Source organism: Ranitomeya variabilis, chromosome 1 (assembly GCF_051348905.1).
Source record: "Ranitomeya variabilis isolate aRanVar5 chromosome 1, aRanVar5.hap1, whole genome shotgun sequence".
NCBI lineage: Eukaryota > Metazoa > Chordata > Amphibia > Anura > Dendrobatidae > Ranitomeya > Ranitomeya variabilis.
In genome coordinates this window covers 244,652,560-244,671,934 of record NC_135232.1, presented here as the reverse complement: position 1 = coordinate 244,671,934, position 19,375 = coordinate 244,652,560, and the positions used below count along the sequence as shown (strand labels likewise).

The window sequence follows — 19,375 nt, the reverse complement described above, 5'->3', positions numbered from 1 at the left end:
CGGCCGATACTATCCGATACCGATACTTTCAAGTATCGGAAGGTATCGCTCAACACTAGTGATATGCTTTTTTCTTATACTGCCTTTATTGTTGCTAGTGCACTTTTTTGTGCAGCATACATTGTGGACACAATTATACATTTTACAAAAAAATGTTTAAAAACTCTGCAAAAATAGGGAATCAACCGGAAATGTTAGGTAGGATGATGACCAAAATAGCACACGTGATGACCAAAATTGCTCATACAGCAGCACGCCAGTAGTATTGCTGTTTGACGTTCATGTTCTCTAGTTTGCAAACTTAATGTGCCAAAAGAGACATTCATAGTTTAGATTTCTTTTTAGATTTTTGCTATGCAAATTTGACTCCCTTTTAGCCAAAGAGAACGGTGTAAAAACCAAAGCCAGGAAGGTACACAGCTTCCAAATGCGGCAACGGGCCACAGTATAGCTGTGGGGTGTAATGTTGGTAAACTGAACTAATGAAACAGATATACAAAAATTAAAACAAGTGTATAATTTGTTAAAAAGTTTTACATTAAATTTTAACCCCTTCATGACCCAGCCTATTTTGGCCTTAATGACCTTGCCGTTTTTTGCAATTCTGACCAGTGTCCCTTTATGAGGTAATAACTCAGGAACGCTTCAACGGATCCTAGCGATTCTGAGATTGTTTTTTCGTGACATATTGGGCTTCATGTTAGTGGTAAATTTAGGTCGATAATTTTTGAGTTTATTTGTGAAAAAAACGGAAATGTGGCAAAAAATTTGAAAATTTCGCAATTTTCACATTTTGAATTTTTATTCTGTTAAACCAGAGAGTTATGTGACACAAAATAGTTAATAAATAACGTTTCCCACATGTCTACTTTACATCAGCACAATTTTGGAAACAATTTTTTTTTTTGCTAGGAAGTTATAAGGGTTAAAATTTGACCAGTGATTTCTCATTTTTACAACAAAATTTACAAAACCATTTTTTTTAGGGACCACCTCACATTTGAAGTCATTTTGAGGGTTCTATATGGCTGAAAATACCCAAAAGTGACACCATTCTAAAAACTGCACCCCTCAAGGTGCTCAAAACCACATTCAAGAAGTTTATTAACCCTTCAGGTGTTTCACAGCAGCAGAAGCAACATGGAAGTAAAAAATGAACATTTAACTTTTTAGTCACAAAAATGATCTTTTAGCAACAATTTTTTTATTTTCCCAAGGGTAAAAGGAGAAACTGGACCAGGGACGTTGTTGTCCAATTTGTCCTGAGTACGCTGATACCTCATATGTGGGGGTAAACCACTGTTTGGGCGCACGGCAGGGCTCGGAAGGGAAGGAGCGCCATTTGACTTTTTGAATGAAAAATTGGCTCCAATCTTTAGCGGACACCATGTCGCGTTTGGAGAGCCCCCGTGTGCCTAAACATTGGAGCTCCCCCACAAGTGACCACATTTTGGAAACTAGACCCCCCAAGGAACTTATCTAGAAGCATAGTGAGCACTTTAAACCCCCAGGTGCTTCACAAATTGATCCGTAAAAATGAAAAAGTACTTTTTTTTCACAAAAAAATTATTTTAGCCTCAATTTTTTCATTTTCACATGGGCAACAGGATAAAATGGATCCTAAATTTTGTTGGGCAATTTCTCCTGAGTACACCAATACCTCACATGTGGGGGTAAACCACTGTTTGGGCACATGGTAAGGCTCGGAAGGGAAGGAGCGCCATTTGACTTTTTGAATGGAAAATTATCTCCATCGTTAGCGGACACCATGTCGCGTTTGGAAAGCTCCTGTGTGCCTAAACATTGGAGCTCCTCCACAAGTGACCCCATTTTGGAAACTAGACCCCCCAAGGAACTCATCCAGAGGCATAGTGAGCACTTTAAACCCCCAGGTGCTTCACAAATTGATCCGCAAAAATGAAAAAGTACTTTTTTTTCACACAAAATTTCTTTTAGCCTCAATTCTTTCATTTTCACATGGGCAACAGGATAAAATGGATCCTAAAATTTGTTGGGCAATTTCTCCTGAGTATGCCGATACCTCATATGTGGGGGTAAACCACTGTTTGGGTGCACGGCAAGGCTCGGAAGGGGAGGCGTGCCATTTGACTTTTTGAATGGAAAATTAGCTCCAATCGTTAGCGGACACCATGTCGCGTTTGGAGAGCCCCTGTGTGCCTAAACATTGGAGTTCCCCTACAAGTGACCCCATTTTGGAAACTAGACCCCCCAAGAAACTTATCTAGATGCATAGTGAGCACTTATAACCCCCAGGTGCTTCACAGAAGTTTATAACGCAGAGCCGTGAAAATAAAAAAATAATTTTTCTTTCCTCAAAAATGATTTTTAGCCCAGAATTTTTTATTTTCCCAAGGGTAATAGGAGAAATTGGACCCCAAATGTTTTTGTCCAGTTTGTTCTGAGTACGATGATACCCCATATGTGGGGGTAAACCACTGTTTGGGCGCACGGCAGGGCTCGGAAGGGAAGGCACGCCATTTGGCTTTTTGAATGGAAAATTAGCTCCAATCATTAGCGGACACCATGTCGCGTTTGGAGAGCCCCTGTGTGCCTAAACATTGGAGCTCCCGCACAAGTGACCCCATTTTGGAAACTAGACCTCCCAAGGAACTAATCTAGATGTGTGGTGAGCACTTTGAACCCCCAAGTGCTTCACAGAAGTTTATAACGCAGAGCCATGAAAATAAAAAATAATTTTTCTTTTCTCAAAAATGATTTTTTAGCCCACAATTTTTTATTTTCCCAAGGGTAACAGGAGAAATTGGACCCCAAAAGTTGTTGTCCAGTTTCTCCTGAGTACGCTGATACCCCATATGTGGGGGTAAACCACTGTTTTGGCACACGTCAGGGTTCGGAAGGGAAGTAGTGACGTTTTGAAATGCAGACTTTGATGGAATGCTCTGCGGGCGTCAGGTTGCGTTTGCAGAGCCCCTGATGTGCCTAAACAGTAGGAACTCCCCACAATTGACTCCATTTTGGAAACTAGACCCCCAAGGGAACTTATCTAGATGTGTAGTGAGCACTTTGAACCCCCAAGTGCTTCACAGAAGTTTATAACGCAGAGCCGTGAAAATAAAAAATGTGTTTCCTTTCCTCAAAAATATTTTTTTAGCCCAGAATTTTTTTATTTTTGCAAGAGTAACAGGAGAAATTGGACCCCAAAAGTTGTTGTCCAGTTTCTCCTGAGTACGCTGATACCCCATATGTGGGGGTAAACCACTGTTTTGGCACACGTCGGGGTTCGGAAGGGAAGTAGTGACGTTTTGAAATGCAGACTTTGATGGAATGCTCTGCGGGCGTCAGGTTGCGTTTGCAGAGCCCCTGATATGCCTAAACAGTAGAAACCCCCCACAAGTGACCCCATTTTGGAAACTAGACCCCCCAAGGAACTTATCTAGATGTGTGGTGAGCACGTTCAACCCCCAAGTGCTTCACAGAAGTTTACAACGCAGAGCCGTGAAAATAAAAAATCATTTTTCTTTCCTCAAAAAAGATGTTTTAGCAAGCAATTTTTTATTTTCACAAGGGTAACAGGAGAATTTGGACCCCAATATTTGTTGCCCAGTTTGTTGTGAGTACGCTGATACCCCATATGTGGGGGTAAACCACTGTTTTGGCACACGTCGGGGTTCGGAAGGGAAGTAGTGACGTTTTGAAATGCAGACTTTGATGGAATGCTCTGCGGGCGTCAGGTTGCGTTTGCAGAGCCCCTGATATGCCTAAACAGTAGAAACCCCCCACAAGTGACCCCATTTTGGAAACTAGACCCCCCAAGGAACTTATCTAGATGTGTGGTGAGCACGTTCAACCCCCAAGTGCTTCACAGAAGTTTACAACGCAGAGCCGTGAAAATAAAAAATCATTTTTCTTTCCTCAAAAAAGATGTTTTAGCAAGCAATTTTTTATTTTCACAAGGGTAACAGGAGAATTTGGACCCCAATATTTGTTGCCCAGTTTGTTGTGAGTACGCTGGTACCCCATATGTGGGGGTAAACCACTGTTTGGGCACACGTCAGGGCTCGGAAGGGAAGTAGTGACATTTGAAATGCAGACTTTGATGGAATGGTCTGCGGGCGTCACATTGCATTTGCAGAGCCCCTGATGTACCTAAACAGTAGAAACACCCCACAAGTGACCCCATTTTGGAAACTAGACCCCCGAAGGAACTTATCTAGATGTGTGGTGAGCACTTTCAACCCCCAAGTGCTTCACAGAAGTTTATAACGCAGAGCCGTGAAAATAAAAAATAATTGTTCTTTCCTCAAAAATTATGTTTTAGCAAGTAATTTTTTATTTTTGCAAGGGTAACAGGAGAAATTAGACCCCAGCAGTTGTTGCCCAGTTTGTCCTGAGTACGCTGGTACCCCAAATGTGGGGGTAAACCACTGTTTGGGCGCACGTCGGGGCTTGGAAGGGCGGGAGCACCATTTGACTTTTTGAACGCAAGATTGGCTGGAATCAATGGTGGCGCCATGTTGCGTTTGGAGACCCCTGATGTGCCTAAACAGTGGAAACCCCTCAATTCTAACTTCAACACTAACCCCAACACACCCCTAATCCTAATCCCAACTGTAGCCATAACCCTAATCACAACCTTAACCCCAACACACCCCTAACCACAACCCTAACCGCAACACACCCGTAACCCTAATTCCAACCCTAATCCTAACCCTAATCCCAACCGTAACCCTAATCCCAACCCTAACCACAACTGTAACCCCAACACACCCCTAACCCTATCCGTAACCCTAACCACAAGCCTAATCTTAACCCTATTTCAAACCCTAGCCCTAATTCCAACCCTAACTCTAATTCCAACCCTAACCCTAAGGCTATGTGCCCACGTTGCGGATTCGTGTGAGATTTTTCCTCATGATTTTTGAAAAATCTGCAGGTAAAAGGCACTGCGTTTTACCTGCGGATTTACAGCAGATTTCCAGTGTTTTTTTGTGCAGATTTCACCTGCGGATTCCTATTGAGGAACAGGTGTAAAACGCTGCGGAATCCGCACAAAGAATTGACATGCTGCGGAAAATACAACGCAGCGTTTCTGCACGGAATTTTCCGCACCATGGGCACAGCGGATTTGGTTTTCCTTAGGTGTACATGGTACTGTAAACCTGATGGAAAACTGCTTCGAATTCGCAGCGGCCAATCCGCTGCGGATCCGCGGCCAATCCGCTGCCAATCCGCTGCGGATCCGCGGCCAATCCGCTGCCAATCCGCTGCGGATCCGCGGCCAATCCGCTGCGGATCCGCTGCGGATCCGCGGCCTATCCGCTGCGGATCCGCGGCCGATCCGCTGCCGATCCGCTGCCGATCCGCTGCGGATCCGCTGCCGATCCGCTGCCGATCCGCTGCGGATCCGCTGCGGATCCGCTGCGGATCCGCGGCCGATCCGCTGCGGATCCGCGGCCGATCCGCTGCGGATCCGCGGCCGATCCGCTGCCGATCCGCTGCGGATCCGCTGCGGATCCGCGGCCGATCCGCTGCGGATCCGCGGCCGATCCGCTCTGTGTGCACATGCCATAACCCTACCCCTAACCCTAACCCTACCCGTAACCCTAACCCTACCCCTAACCCTACCCCTAGTTCTAACCCTAGTTCTAACCCTAACCCTAGTGGAAAAAGAAAAAAAAATATTTTCTTTATTTTATTATTGTCCCTACCTATGGGGGTGATAAATGGGGGGGTTTATTTATTATTTTTTTATTTTGATCGCTGTGATAGAACCTACCACAGCGATCAAAATGTACCTCTAATGAATCTGCCATTTGGAAGATGGCGGCGCCCATGATGGAGGCGGACGGGGACCGGGAGCCTCGGTAAGTATAAGGGGGGGGAGATCGGGGCACGGGGGGGGCGTCGGAGCACGGGGGGGTGACATAGGAGCAGGGGGGGAGCGGGCAGGAGGACGGGGGAGCCGGCAGGCGGACGGAGGGGACCGGACCCTATAACGGAGCACTGGGGGGGCGATCGGTGGGGTGGGGGGGGGTCACATTAATGTTTCCAGCCATGGCCGATGATATTGCAGCATCGGCCATGGCTGGATTGTAATATTTCACCAGTTTTTTAGGTGAAATATTACAAATCGCTCTGATTGGCAGTTTCACTTTCAACAGCCAATCAGAGCGATCGTAGCCACGGGGGGGTGAAGCCACCCCCCCTGGGCTGAAGTACCACTCCCCCTCTCCCTGCAGATCGGGTAAAATAGGAGTTAACCCCTTCACCCGATCTGCAGGGACGCGATCATTCCATGACGCCACATAGGCGTCATGGGTCGGATTGGCACGGGTTTTCATGACGCCTATGTGGCGTCATGGGTCGGGAAGGGGTTAAACAATAGGTTACCACCTTCACAAACAAAAGCTAAAGCCAAGAATGCAATGGAAAGTAAACTGCAGCACCAACCAGCAGTATTTTAGTGTAGTCTATGGTTGCTTAAATGGACTAGAAAACTATGTATGCCAAAAGTAAAACATCTAATATAATTGTCTAAGGGGTACTTCCATCTGTTTGTCTGTCTGTCTGTAACTAACTTCGGTAATGGAAATCCCGCATCGCTGATTGGTCACAGCCGGCTGGGCGCGACCAATCAGCGACAGGCTTAGTCGGCCGCGAATTGGCCCCTCCCTAATCTCCTCATGTCAGTGTCCCCTCCAGTCAGTGCCAGTGTGTCGCCCCATCCCGGACCAACTTTTTACAATTGATGCTACCTATGCAGCATCAATAGTAAAAAGAGATAATGTTAAAAATAATAAAAAAAACAAGCAAATTGTGCTATTCTCACCTTCCGCCGTCCACCGATGTGCGCGATGCTGCCGCCAGCTTGCGTTTCAAGTGATGCATTGTGAAATTACCCAGATGACTTGGCGGTACATACATTTAACAAGGAGATAAGACCGCTAAGTCATCTGGGTAATTTCGCAATGCATCACTGGGAACGGATACTGGCGGCAGCATCGCACGCATCGGGACAGCTTTGGTGGACGCCGGAGGGTGAGTAACTATTTTTTATTTTAATTTTTTTTAAAAGGGATATGGTGCCCACACTGCTATATACTACGTGGGCTGTTATATACTGCATGGGCTGTGTTATATACTGCGTGGCCTGTGCTATATACTACGTGGCTGTGTTATATACTACATGGGCTGTGCTATATATTACATGGGCTGTGTTATATATTACTTGGGCTGTGTTATATACTGCCTGGCTACTATAAACTATGTGGGCAGTGTTATATACTGCGTGGGCTGTGTTATATACTACGTGGCCTGTGTTATATACTGCGTGGGATGTGCTATATATTACGTGGGCTGTGTTATATACTATGTGGCTGCTATATACTACGTGGCTGCTATATACTATGTGGCTGCTATATACTATGTGGCTGTGCTATATACTACGTGGCTGTCTGTGTTACGTGGGCTGTGCTATATACTATGTGGCTGCTTTATACTACGTGGCTGTGCTATATACTACATGGCTGTGTTATATACTACGCGGCTGTGTTATATACTACGTGGCTGCTATATACATACATACATATTCTAGAATACCTGATACGTTAGAATCGGGCCACCATCTAGTTTGAATATAATTGGTGGAGAAATGTCCACCACGTTCAACCTAAGTCTTTTTTCAACCTTTGTAACTTACAGTAGTATAATCTTTAATCTTTTTTTTAGCTTACACAATATTCTAAACTCCTGCCCGATAAAAAGCTGTAACTAAGAATGCTACATTGGTACGTAGGTACACAAATGAAAAGTAAACTTCATTTTTGTTGGTTGCACATTTGTAAATATATACCAGTGAAACAGATGTGCCAAAAAGAAAGTGTATAATTGTCTTATTGTTCATTTAAGGCGATGTTCAAAACTCCCTCCTTGACAAAAAGTCATAACTAAAAATGATACATTCATTGGTAGGTAAATGTATGGAAAGGAAGATGCAGCACCAGCTCGCAGTATTGTCGGCGTGTATGGTTGCTAAATTGAACCAGTACAACAGGTATACAAAACATGAAATACATTGTTTATTTTTAACCCCTTTACGATCAGAGGTACTTTTGTTTTTGCATTTTCCTTTTTTTTCTCCCTTTCTTCCCAAACCCATAACTTTTTTAATTTTTTGTCAAAATGGCCATGTGAGGGCTTGTGTTTTTCAGGGATGAGTTGTATTTTTGAACGACACCATTGGTTTTAACATATCATGTACTGGAAATCGGGAAAAAAATTCCAAGTGCGGTGAAATTGCAAAAAAGTGCAATCCCACAGATGTTTTTTTTTTTTTACCATGTTCATTAAATTGCTAAAACTAAACTGCCATTCTGATTCTCCAGGTCATTACGAGTTCATAGACAACAAAACATGTCTAGGTTCTTTTTTATTTGCGGGGTGAAATAAAATTCCAAAGTTTGATAAAAAAAATAAATAAAAAATTGCGCCATTTTCCGATACCCGTAGCATTTCTACTTTTCATGATCTCGGTTTGGGTGAGGTTCTTATTTTTTGCGTGCCTATCTGACATCTTTAATTATAACATTTCAGTGCAGATACAATATTTTGATCCCCCATTTTTGCATTTTAATGCAATGTTGCGGCGATCAAAAAAATTTGTTATTCTGGCGTTTTGACTTTTTTCTCGTTACGCTGTTTAATGACCTGGCTTATTCTTTTTTTATATTGATAGATCAGGCGACCCTGAACGCGATGATACCAAATATGTGTATATTTGAATTTTTTTATTGTTTTATTCTGAATGGGGTGAAAGGGGGGTGATTTGAACTTTGAACAATCAACGATGGGCGGGTTTAGTGACGCGCTTCCGGTAAGCACAAGTTAAATGCCGCTGTCCGAGATTGACAGCGACATTTAACTAGTTAACAGTCAATGCTTGCTTTGGTTGCCAAACACCCTCTTATCATCACTACTTAGGCATTGAAAATTGGTCAGATCCGAGAAAAATGTGAGTAAGATGTGGAATATATGAGTAATTAGTTATGAGAATTTTTAAGGGAGCTTTTAGATTCTCTAGTTTTTGTATTGCTGCAGAGGCAATGCTCTGCAACTACATGGGATTCTCAGTAGGGCGCTGGGAGCGATCCACAACAAATCAACCAGGATGCACAGGGACTCTGCCTTTTCAGTGATAAACATTGCTTCAAAATATATCCTAGGTCCATCAAATCATGGAGCCTTGTGGCACCATACATGATCAGAAACTCCAGATTGGCTATAGTGTCGGCTTGTACCCACTAATCATTATTGACTTAACGTTTAGCAAAGGAGCAACATCCTCCAAATCACAGCATGTTAATGATGTTCTGAATATAAAACAATAGAAATACAATGTTATAAGGGTAATATCTGAGAAACTTCCAGTAAGCCTTACCGGTAAGCAACATTCAATTGTAATGCAGATAAATGCATGGTTCAGTGTATATTCGGAATTGTGCCTTGTGCACCTCACTTACAAACAACTACTAATTGGTCATTAAGGATTTAGTAATCAAATTATGGCTACTGCTAAATTATCCGACTTATTCTTGAAGACGTTTTATAATGCTGGTCTCAATGAGTGAAGATAAAATGAAGAGCATCTTGGAATCCTAATAGGATTAGAGAATATGAAATCTAATAACCAATGGACTGTTCATATAAAAAACTATAGTATCTCTACAAAGACACAAAATGTAAAAAGGTGAAGAAAAAAAATCTGTTTCTACGTAAGTAGTCAACTGTTTTCACAGTTGCAAAAACTCTTACTGTTTCACTTATTCATTCCCGTCTGGACTATTGTAACTCTCTCCTAATTGGTCTCCCTCTTACCAAACTCTCCCCGCTCCAATCTGATTTGAATGCTGCAGCCAGGATCATACTCCTCACAAATCGTTATACCGATGCCTCTACCTTGTGCCAGTCATTACACTGGTTACCCATCCACTCCAGAATCCAGAATAAATGTTTTACCCTCACCCACAAAGCACTCCATGGCTCAGCACCACCCTACATCTCTTCCCTGGTCTCAGTCTACCACCCTACCCGTGCTCTCCATTCTGCTAATGACTTGAGGTTAGCATCCTCAATAATCAGAACCTCCCACTCCCGTCTCCAAGACTTTTCACATGCTTTGCCAATTCTTTGGAATGCACTACCCAGGTTAATACGATTAAACCCCAATCATCACAGTTTTAAGTGTACCCTAAAAACGCATTTGTTCAGACTGGCCTACCGCCTCAACCGCCTCAACGCATTAACCTAACTATCCCTGTGTTGCCCATTCAAAAAACTTAAACCATAATCAGGTTCCTCGCATCATGTTCTCATACACTTTATGCAGTTAATAGCCTCTGTGTCTGTACTGCTACATACTTAGGCTGTTAACTGGTTCATGCAGCTTTACATGAACACCCGATCCTTACACTATGGCTGGTCCGAACAACGAAAGCAATTGTTACCATCCACCTCTCGTGTCTCCCTTTTTCCTCATAGATTGTAAGCTTGCGAGCAGGGCCCTCATTCCTCCTGGTATCTATTTTGATTTATGTGTTTATTGTTATGCTGCAATGTCTATTGTCTGTACAAGTCTTCTCTATAATGTAAAGTGCTGCGGAATATGTTTGCACTATATAAATAAAATTATTATTACAGTTTCTAAGTAAACCTTGAAGTCACTAATTTGATACTAACAAATCTATGCAAAATAAAATGTAAAAGCATTCTAGTTTCTAGAGATGAGAATATAATAAAATGATTGGAATTAATTTGTTGGTGACAACTCAAAATACATCTGTTCTTTTGTCCGACCGACAATCTGTCAAAAATGTGATTCTCCATGTTGGTTTTTGGCCAGTAATATCTGTCGCATTATTCGTTATATTTGTTAGCGACTAGTCCCTATATGTAGTCATTTGTGGCTTGCACATGTTTTAGCATAGACAGTTCGATTTTTGAAAAATTTTATTTTCTGTCATGCTGCTTATTGTTGTGGTTTTGGTTCCCTATTGACTTTATAGTAGAGTATGTCTTTTTATTGTTTTTTTCCCACTTTTCAGAAATGTTAGAAGACATATCTATCACAAAAGTAACACATTTTATGAAATTTCTATGGTCAGAGCAAAAACATATGCTGCTGATGCATATTTATTTAATATTTTTCATAAGCAAGTAGGCTATTCAGAAGCAAAGAAGACTGGAACTCTACTGCCATCTATTGGAGGTAGCAATCCTGAAAATCAATAGAAAGGGTCTTGTCACGTGATTTAGGATGAGAAGCCAAATTAAAAGCTTCACTTGCAGAAACATGTTTCGCGGGTTTTGCCCCTCATTATGCAAAGGAGGAGATTTGGTTGGCTGGGTGCGAGACTGCTGACAGGGGATCTAAAGAAGAAACTCCTCCATGTGGTGAGCACCAAGTTGGGGAAGGAGACTTACTCGCTATGCAATGCTCCTATGGGAATTGAAATATACAAGTAGCCTCTTCAGTGGGGAAGAGGACAGGAACTTTATTGTCACATATTGGAGATTAAAAACCTAAAAGATTTTATCAACCCGGTGTTAGGTGTCAAGTTCCCACCACTGCACAGGGGAAATCTCGATCCACCTCCGCTGTGGTCTCCCATTCTTCTCCGGCCACAGTGGAGCCTGCTCAGCGGAGACGTCTGTCCCAGAGTCTGGCTCAGGCAGATACTGTGAGCTTGGTTACTGCTGATCTTCCAGGCTCAGCCATTGTAACCAGCACTGTTCTGTGGCAAGCAAATGCTCCTGGGACTAAGTCCTGCTTTTCCTCTACTGAGCATGCCCAAGGGACGACCTGTCATTGGAGGTCGGGGGTCACATGCTCAGGTCCTGAAGCAGTTCCTATTGGACCACTAGAAAGGTCCTGCAGAGCTTCCGATATAAAAGGTTCGCATGGCCACATGGCCATGCTCTAGTATCAACTTAAGTTCATGTGTGTATGAGCTTAGCTACTTTGTGGTCTGTGTCAGCTTGTGCTCAGGATCGGCTGTAAGCCATTAGAATTCAGGCACCTCCGGAGAGGAGTTTGTGTGTATGAATTCAGGGCTGGCGTAAAGCCACTAGAATTCTGGCACCTCCGGAGAGGAGTTGTTTGAGTGCAGTTGCTGACTGTATGACCACTGTATGCTACCTGCTCCATTATAGAGCTGTGATCCTCTGTGAGGTTAGCAGGGCACAGCGTTATCTTTTCTCCCGGCGACTCTGTGAAGCAACAGACTTCACTCCCATACAGACCGGGTGACAGAACCCGTGTCTGTTCAGGCACGGTGGACCCCGGGCTGCGAACGCACCAATATTATCTCCATATTTACTTGATGCGTTCCGCCAGCCCTAACACCCGGTGAGCAGTGTCCCCTTCTCATTGATTTCCCTGTGGTATTCTTCAGGAAAATGACTGTCAGAGGCGGTGTGTGCGCAGATTGAGATCTCGGGAGATGAGATTTTGTGATACATTATACAATGGCAGATTTACTAACTTTTGACCATTCCTCCCAGATAGAGCTAACAGAAATTAGTGCATATGATGTGGAGTGGCTAGTGAAAGTATTCACCCCCTTGGCTTTTTACCTATTTTGTTTCATTACAGCCTGTGTTCAAATATTTTTGGAATCCGATTTGTGTGTGATGAATCTTCAGTAAATTGTCTAAGGCTACGTTCACATTTGCGTTGTGCACCGCTGCATGGGCGACGCAACGCACAACGCAAACAAAAACGCAACAAAACGCACGCTAAAACGCTGCGTTTTGCGACGCATGCGTCCTTTTTCGCCGAAAGTTGGACGCAAAAAAAATGCAACTTGCTGCGTTCTCTGCGCCCAACGCTTGCGGCCAAAAAAACGCATTCCTGCGGCGCCCGACGCTGCGGCGCCGAACGCTAATGTGAACGTAGACTAAGTTGGTTTAGTGAAGTGAGAAAAATATAGTGTGAGGCAGTGAGGAGGATCATATGTGAGGTTTCATGTAAACCCTGGGTGCACATAGAAGAGTATTGAGGCCGCTGGAGTGCATTGCAGTCACAGACATAGCTGTGGCTGCAGTGTAAAATAAAAAGAAGTGTGGACTTGGTCAAGTTATTTGGCCAAGGCAATGTTTAGGAAAACCCGCTAAGGTGCTCCCTCAGAGTGACATGGGTGTGCAGTCTCCCACAACAACCGGTCTAGGTTTTCATTTGCAAGTTTTTGGACATTAACCCCTTACCGACCTCGGCTGTACTATTACTGCGGAGGTCGGGTCACCTGCATTGATGTGGGCTCCGGCGCTGAGCCCACATCAAAGCCGGGACATGTCAGCTGTTGTGCCCGCAATAGTAGTGGGTGAAATTGCAATTCACCCGCCACTATTAACTAGTTAAATGCCACTGTCAAATGCTGACAGGGGCATTTAACAGGCGCTTCCGGCCACGCGTCACACGATCGGGGGTCAGCGATGCGTCCGCATAGTAACCAGAGGTCTCCTTGAGACCTCTATGGTTACGGATGCCGGATTGCTATGAGTGCCACCCTGTTGTCGGCACTCATAGCAAGCCTGCAATTCAGCTACATAGCAGCGATCTGATGATTGCAGCTATGTAGCAGAGCCGATCAGGCTATGCCAGCTTCTAGCCTCCCATGGAGGCTATTGAAGCATGGCAAAAGTAAAAAAAAAGTTAAAAAAAATATGAAAAAAATTAAAAAAATATAAAAGTTTAAATCACCCCCCTTTCGCCCCATTCAAAATAAAACAATAAAAAAAAATCAAACCTACACATATTTGGTATCGCCACGTTCAGAATCGCCCGATGTATCAATAAAAAAAGCATTAACCTGATAGCTAAACAGCGTTGTGAGAAAAAAATTTGAAATGCCAGAATTACGTTTTTTTGGTCGCCGCGACATTGCATTAAAATGTATATCTGCACAAAAGTAGTATCATTAAAAACATCAGCTCGGCATGCAAAAAATAAGCCCTCAACTGACCCGAGATCCCGAAAAATGGAGACACTACGTGTATCGGAAAATGGCACAATTTTATTTTCCACTTACATAAAAAGTAACCTAGACATGTTTGGTGTCTATGAACTCGTAATGACCTGGAGAATCAAAATGGCAGGTCAGTTTTAGCATTTAGTGAACGTAGCATAAAAGACAAGCAAAAAAACAAGTGTGGGATTGCACTTTTTTTGCAATTTCACCACACTTGGAATTTTTTTCCCGTTTTCTAGTACACGACATGCTAAAACCAATGATGTCGTTCAAAAGTGCAACTTGTCCCACAAAAAACAAGCCCTCACATGGCCATATTGACAGAAAAATAAAAAAGTTGTGGCTCTGGGAAGGAGGGGAGTGAAAAACGAGAATGCGAAAACGGAAAAGGGCAAGGTCGTGAAGGAAGGGGTTAAAGACATTTTGCTTTGCCCTTTACTGGGTCAATGCCGCATTGCCACACATTGTGAACACTGCCACACTACAACTGGCACAAATTCAATTTATGGGATCAAATAAATAAAAACTGGCATGTGCATATTTTTTCATTCCTTTTGCATTAAAGTCCTTAAATTTCTGGTGCAAACAATTACCTTCATAAGTCACATGCTCTGTGAAAGGAAGTCAATCACCCCCCTTTCGCCCCATTCAAAATAAAACAATAAAAAAATAAAAGTCAAACATACAGATATTTTGCATCGCCAAATTCAGAATTGCCCGATCTATCAATATTCATTTCTCTTTAGTTGCAGCCGTTGGCTCCAGTCTCTACATCCAGGCTATAAGGCACCCCCCCATTTTCGGAGGAAACAAGTGCGTCTTATAGACTGAAAAATACGGTATTTAGTGCTGATGAATCATACACAAATTGGATTGCAAAAATATGTAAACACAGGTTTTAACTTAACAAAATAGGTAAAAAGCCAAGGGGGGTGAATACTTTCGTAATGATGGAAAACAAAAAAATTATGGCTCTTGAAAAAATAGAAAAAATATATGTTTGGTCTCTAAGGCCCAAATAGGTCTGGTCCTTAATGGGTTAAACACAAATCATTTATTGCTTATTTTTTATTTATCACTTCGTTAAAAGTGTGATAATTGCTATTCTATACACAAAGCCATGCTATTATGTCCCTATATGAAAGCCAAGAACAAAGTAATTACCAACATAAAAGGGAGAAAATTAATTTTCTGTTTCCTAATGACACATAAAGTAGGGAAGAGGCACCACTAACAATGCTACTAATAGAAAACAAATGTCCATTAGCAATTTGTACATTGGCAGGCCAAGAAACTGACGGAATAAAACAAAACACAGTGAATTCATGTAAATATGATGAAAAATGCAGCCAGAATTGTTGAACAATGATCCTCTTAAGGGAACGGTGCTGGGACCAAATAAGCTTTTTGGGGTAAACAATGCAACTGTGAATAGCTACATGGGTAACATAAGGCCTCTCATATAAAATATCAGTCTTTGCTGTTTTTGGAAAGTAATTCAGTGCCTCTTATCTGCCTGAGATGGGTACAAGTTGTGCTCATATTATTGATAGATTATTAAAATATTTGGCTTTAACATTTAAGGAGTAAATGTCATTTTAATTTTTATTCATAAATTGACAGGAAATATGAAAATAAAAAACTTTATAATATATTGTATCAGATAAATCTGCTTCTTTCTCCACCAGGACAGATTGTTATATTGCTGAGATAGGAGAAGACATTTGGTGCTGATAAGAGTCTATGTAGAGGGGAGGAAGAGGGAGAGGAGCTAGCAGCAGAGCTCCTACCTCCTCCCCTCTGAATAGAATCTTATCAGCACCAACTGTAATTTCCTATCTCAGTAATGTAACAATCTGTCTTATTACTACTACTACTACTACTAATAAAAATAATTTTCATTTCTAGAGGGCCAACATATTCTGGAGCAGAATTCTGACGCAAGCCTGCTTCATCCCCACAGGGTCCCCAGCACCACTCTCCTCCGCAGGTGTAATTGTCTGCAAAGTACTGCAGTGCAGATGCATCGGGGCTCTTTGGGAAAAGACAAAGACCTAAGTCAAGTCACAGTCTGGGGTCAGAATACCAGAGAAATAGCGGATAAGTAAAGGGGCAATAACAGTCGGGTAGTCAGAACACGTTCCAGAGGTCAGCAGCAGTAGATCAGAACTCACAGCACAGAAATCATGCACACAAACCAGAAAGCACAAGCTTAGAACAAGCTTTTGACTGGCAGTGATTTGGGCAAGACAGCTCACCTAAATAGCAAGGCAATTACCGTATTTTTTGGACTATAAGACGCACCCCACATTTTGGGGTGAAAATAGCATAAAAAAAGATTTTTATAAGATGGGGGTCTGTCTTATTGTCCAAATTTAAGATATCTTATCTGAGGGCTGCGGTGGTACAGCAGGGTCACAGGAGGCATGGTCCCTTCCTCAGGATAAGTCCGGTCTGGTGTCGGCAGTGCTGATGTTCGGTGTGGGCTGTGGGGAGTGCACCTTAGCAGGATCCCTTCCTGCTAAGGTGGGCGACGCTGCGGTCTGGTGTCCACGGGGGGTTGCGGCAGTGGTGTAATAGTGGCAGAGATGCGGTGAAACTGAGGCGCGGTGGGTGGCATGGCGTGCATCTGAGCAGGGTCCCTTCCTCAGGTGGGGTGACACCACGGCCGGGTATCCAAGGCAAGCAGCAGAGCTGGGTTAACCACATGTTTCTTGGTGGCGGTGGCCATCTTCCAGAGGCCGTGCGTGTGCAGATTGAGTACTCTGCTTCCCGGGGTTTCAGGAAAATGGCCACGGAGGCAGCACGTGGGCAGATGGAGATCGCAGTGGCCATTTTCCTGAAGCCGAGATCTCAATCTGCAAACTCAGGTTCAGGAAAATGGCCACCGAGATCTCAATCTGCACATGCATGGCCTCCAGCGGCCATTTTCCTGAAGACTCGGAAGAAGAGAACTCAATCTGAACACTGCAGCCTCAGGAAGATGGCCAGTGCCACTGAGAAACCCGTGATTCACCTAGCTCTGCTCTCTGTGGACACCGGGCTGTGGCATCACTGTTACGAAACTGCAGCACAGAACTAGGAGAGATGAGTGAAAGCTGACCCTGCACTAAGACTAGGCTGAAACCCTACAATGGAGTGGGCGACCTATTCCTGCGAATAGACCCACCGAAGATCCTAGTCTAAACTCAGTGAAGACCTATAGATAAGGGGAAGGAGGTCCCTAAAAGATCTAAGTACTGGGTACAAAAAACAGGTCACCACCTAATAGGAAACGCAGAGAAGGCTGCAGAAACAAACTGAAAACAGAAACAAATGATAGCAGAACCAGAAATCCCAGAACTGCAAAATAACAAACACAGAAAACTGTCTAAGCACCTAGCCAGAACTCTAGCGCATTAACACTGTTGTCCAGCAAGGAATGGGAGGCAGGTGCTGGGTAATAAAGGGTGATACAATCACTTGACCAAGACAACCCAGCAAAAGGGGAAAAAGACCAGCAGACAGAAAACCAAAACAATGATGGCGGATGGTCAAAGCAAAACAGATTCTAACAGTACCTCCCCTTTTAAGAGGATCCTCTGGATCCTCTTGGCTGAGCCTTTTTCAGAAATCTCCTTTGAAAAGCCTTAATCAGCCTTGAGGCCGAGACGTCCTCAGCTTTCACCCAGGAATTATCCTCCTGGACATGAGACACTGCTAACTTCCTCTGTGCCACCTGGAATCTAAAATGCGTGAAATCTCAAACTCGCCGTCCTCATCAACTGGAGGAACAGTCGGCATAGGCTCCTCATCTGGTATGTCAACTTTCTTCAGTAAAGATACATGAAAAACTTAATTAATTCTCCAGGAAGAGGGGATGTCTAATCTCATCACTGCCGAGTTGACCACCTGAACCACTTTGAAGGGTCCTTACAAACTTAGGCCCCGGTTTTTTAGAAGGGATCTTCAAACGCAGATTCCTGGAGGACAACCAGACCATGTCCCCAACTGAAAACAACGCCTCCCTTCTTTTCTTGTCAAAATATTTCTTTGACCTCCTATTAGCCTCTTTCAGATTATGGCGTACATTGGTCCAAACCCTGTCCAAATTTCCAGAAAAACTCTCCTCCTCAGGCACCGCTGCCCCAATCTTTGAAAATGGACCGAAAGATGGATGCCTCCATGTACAGCAAAAAAAAGGAGAACACCCAGCCGAGGAAGACGTATGATTATTAAGAGCAAACTCAGTTAGTGGTAGATATTCTGACCACATCTCCTTATTGTCTGCTACAAAACATCTGAAAAACTGCTCGACATCCTGGTTCTTCCTTTCGGTCTGTCCACTGGACTCCGGTTGATAGCCTGACGAAAATGATAAATGAACCTTTAATCTGTCACAAAAAGCACGTCAAAAGTGAGCCACAAACTGTGGTCATCTATCGGAAACAATGTCCGTGGGAACCCCATGGAGCCTGACAATCTCTTTCACAAATGCCTTAGCTAGAGTCTTGGTGCAGGGTAATTTATTGAACAGGACCAGATGACACATCTTACTAAACCGGCCCACAACAACCCAGATGACAGAAAATCCCTCAGAGACTGGTAGATCAGTGATAAAATCCATAGCAAGATGTGACCATGGCGAACTAGGAACCTCCAAAGGGCACAGCAACCCTACAGCTGGGGCATGTGAGGCCTTCGACCTAGCGCACACAGTACACTGACGCCCCCACTTGATGATTTCTCTTTGCCACCCTGGCCACCAGAAACTTCAACTGATTGACTTTCTATATTTCGAAATCCCTGGATGACCCGCCAACCGAGATTTATGACATTCAGCAAACAAAGCTCTCTGCAAGGCTCTAGGCACAAATAATTTACCATACAGAGTGTTATATTGGTGCAGCAATCTTGGCCTCTAGAATGCTACTCTCCAACTCAGAACCCAATGCAGTCACCACCACCCCTTTATGCAAAATACATTCCTCCTTCTCAGTATTAACTGCTGGAAAGAAACTATGAGACAAAGCATCCGCTTTAACATTCTTTGTCCCAGGGATATATGTGATGGAGAAATGAAACCGGGCAAAAAACATTGCCCACCTAGCTTGACGGTCTTTCAAATGTTTAGCAGCATCCAGATATATCAGATTCTTATGATCAGTGAAAACCTCTATCGGATGTCTGGCCCCCTGTGATAGAAATATATATATCATGTAGATCTCACTTGCATGTATACTCCTCTATAATCAAATATATACTTATATGCTCACATCTAATATATACATTATAATCAATGGTTTAAAATGGCTGACAAACTGATATAACCCAGACAGATCATATGGGGTTTTCCACCCCTAAAAGCAGAACAGAGTCAGATGTTTGGT

The 19,375-nt window shown here is 43.3% G+C and overlaps 1 protein-coding gene across 2 annotated transcripts in view; it reads right to left on the bottom strand.

The window, feature by feature from the left end:
• Positions 1–19,375, bottom strand: part of ADGRD1 (adhesion G protein-coupled receptor D1) — a 1,174,499-nt gene that overhangs the window by 532,280 nt on the left and 622,844 nt on the right. The gene's annotated exons all lie outside the window — the stretch shown is intronic.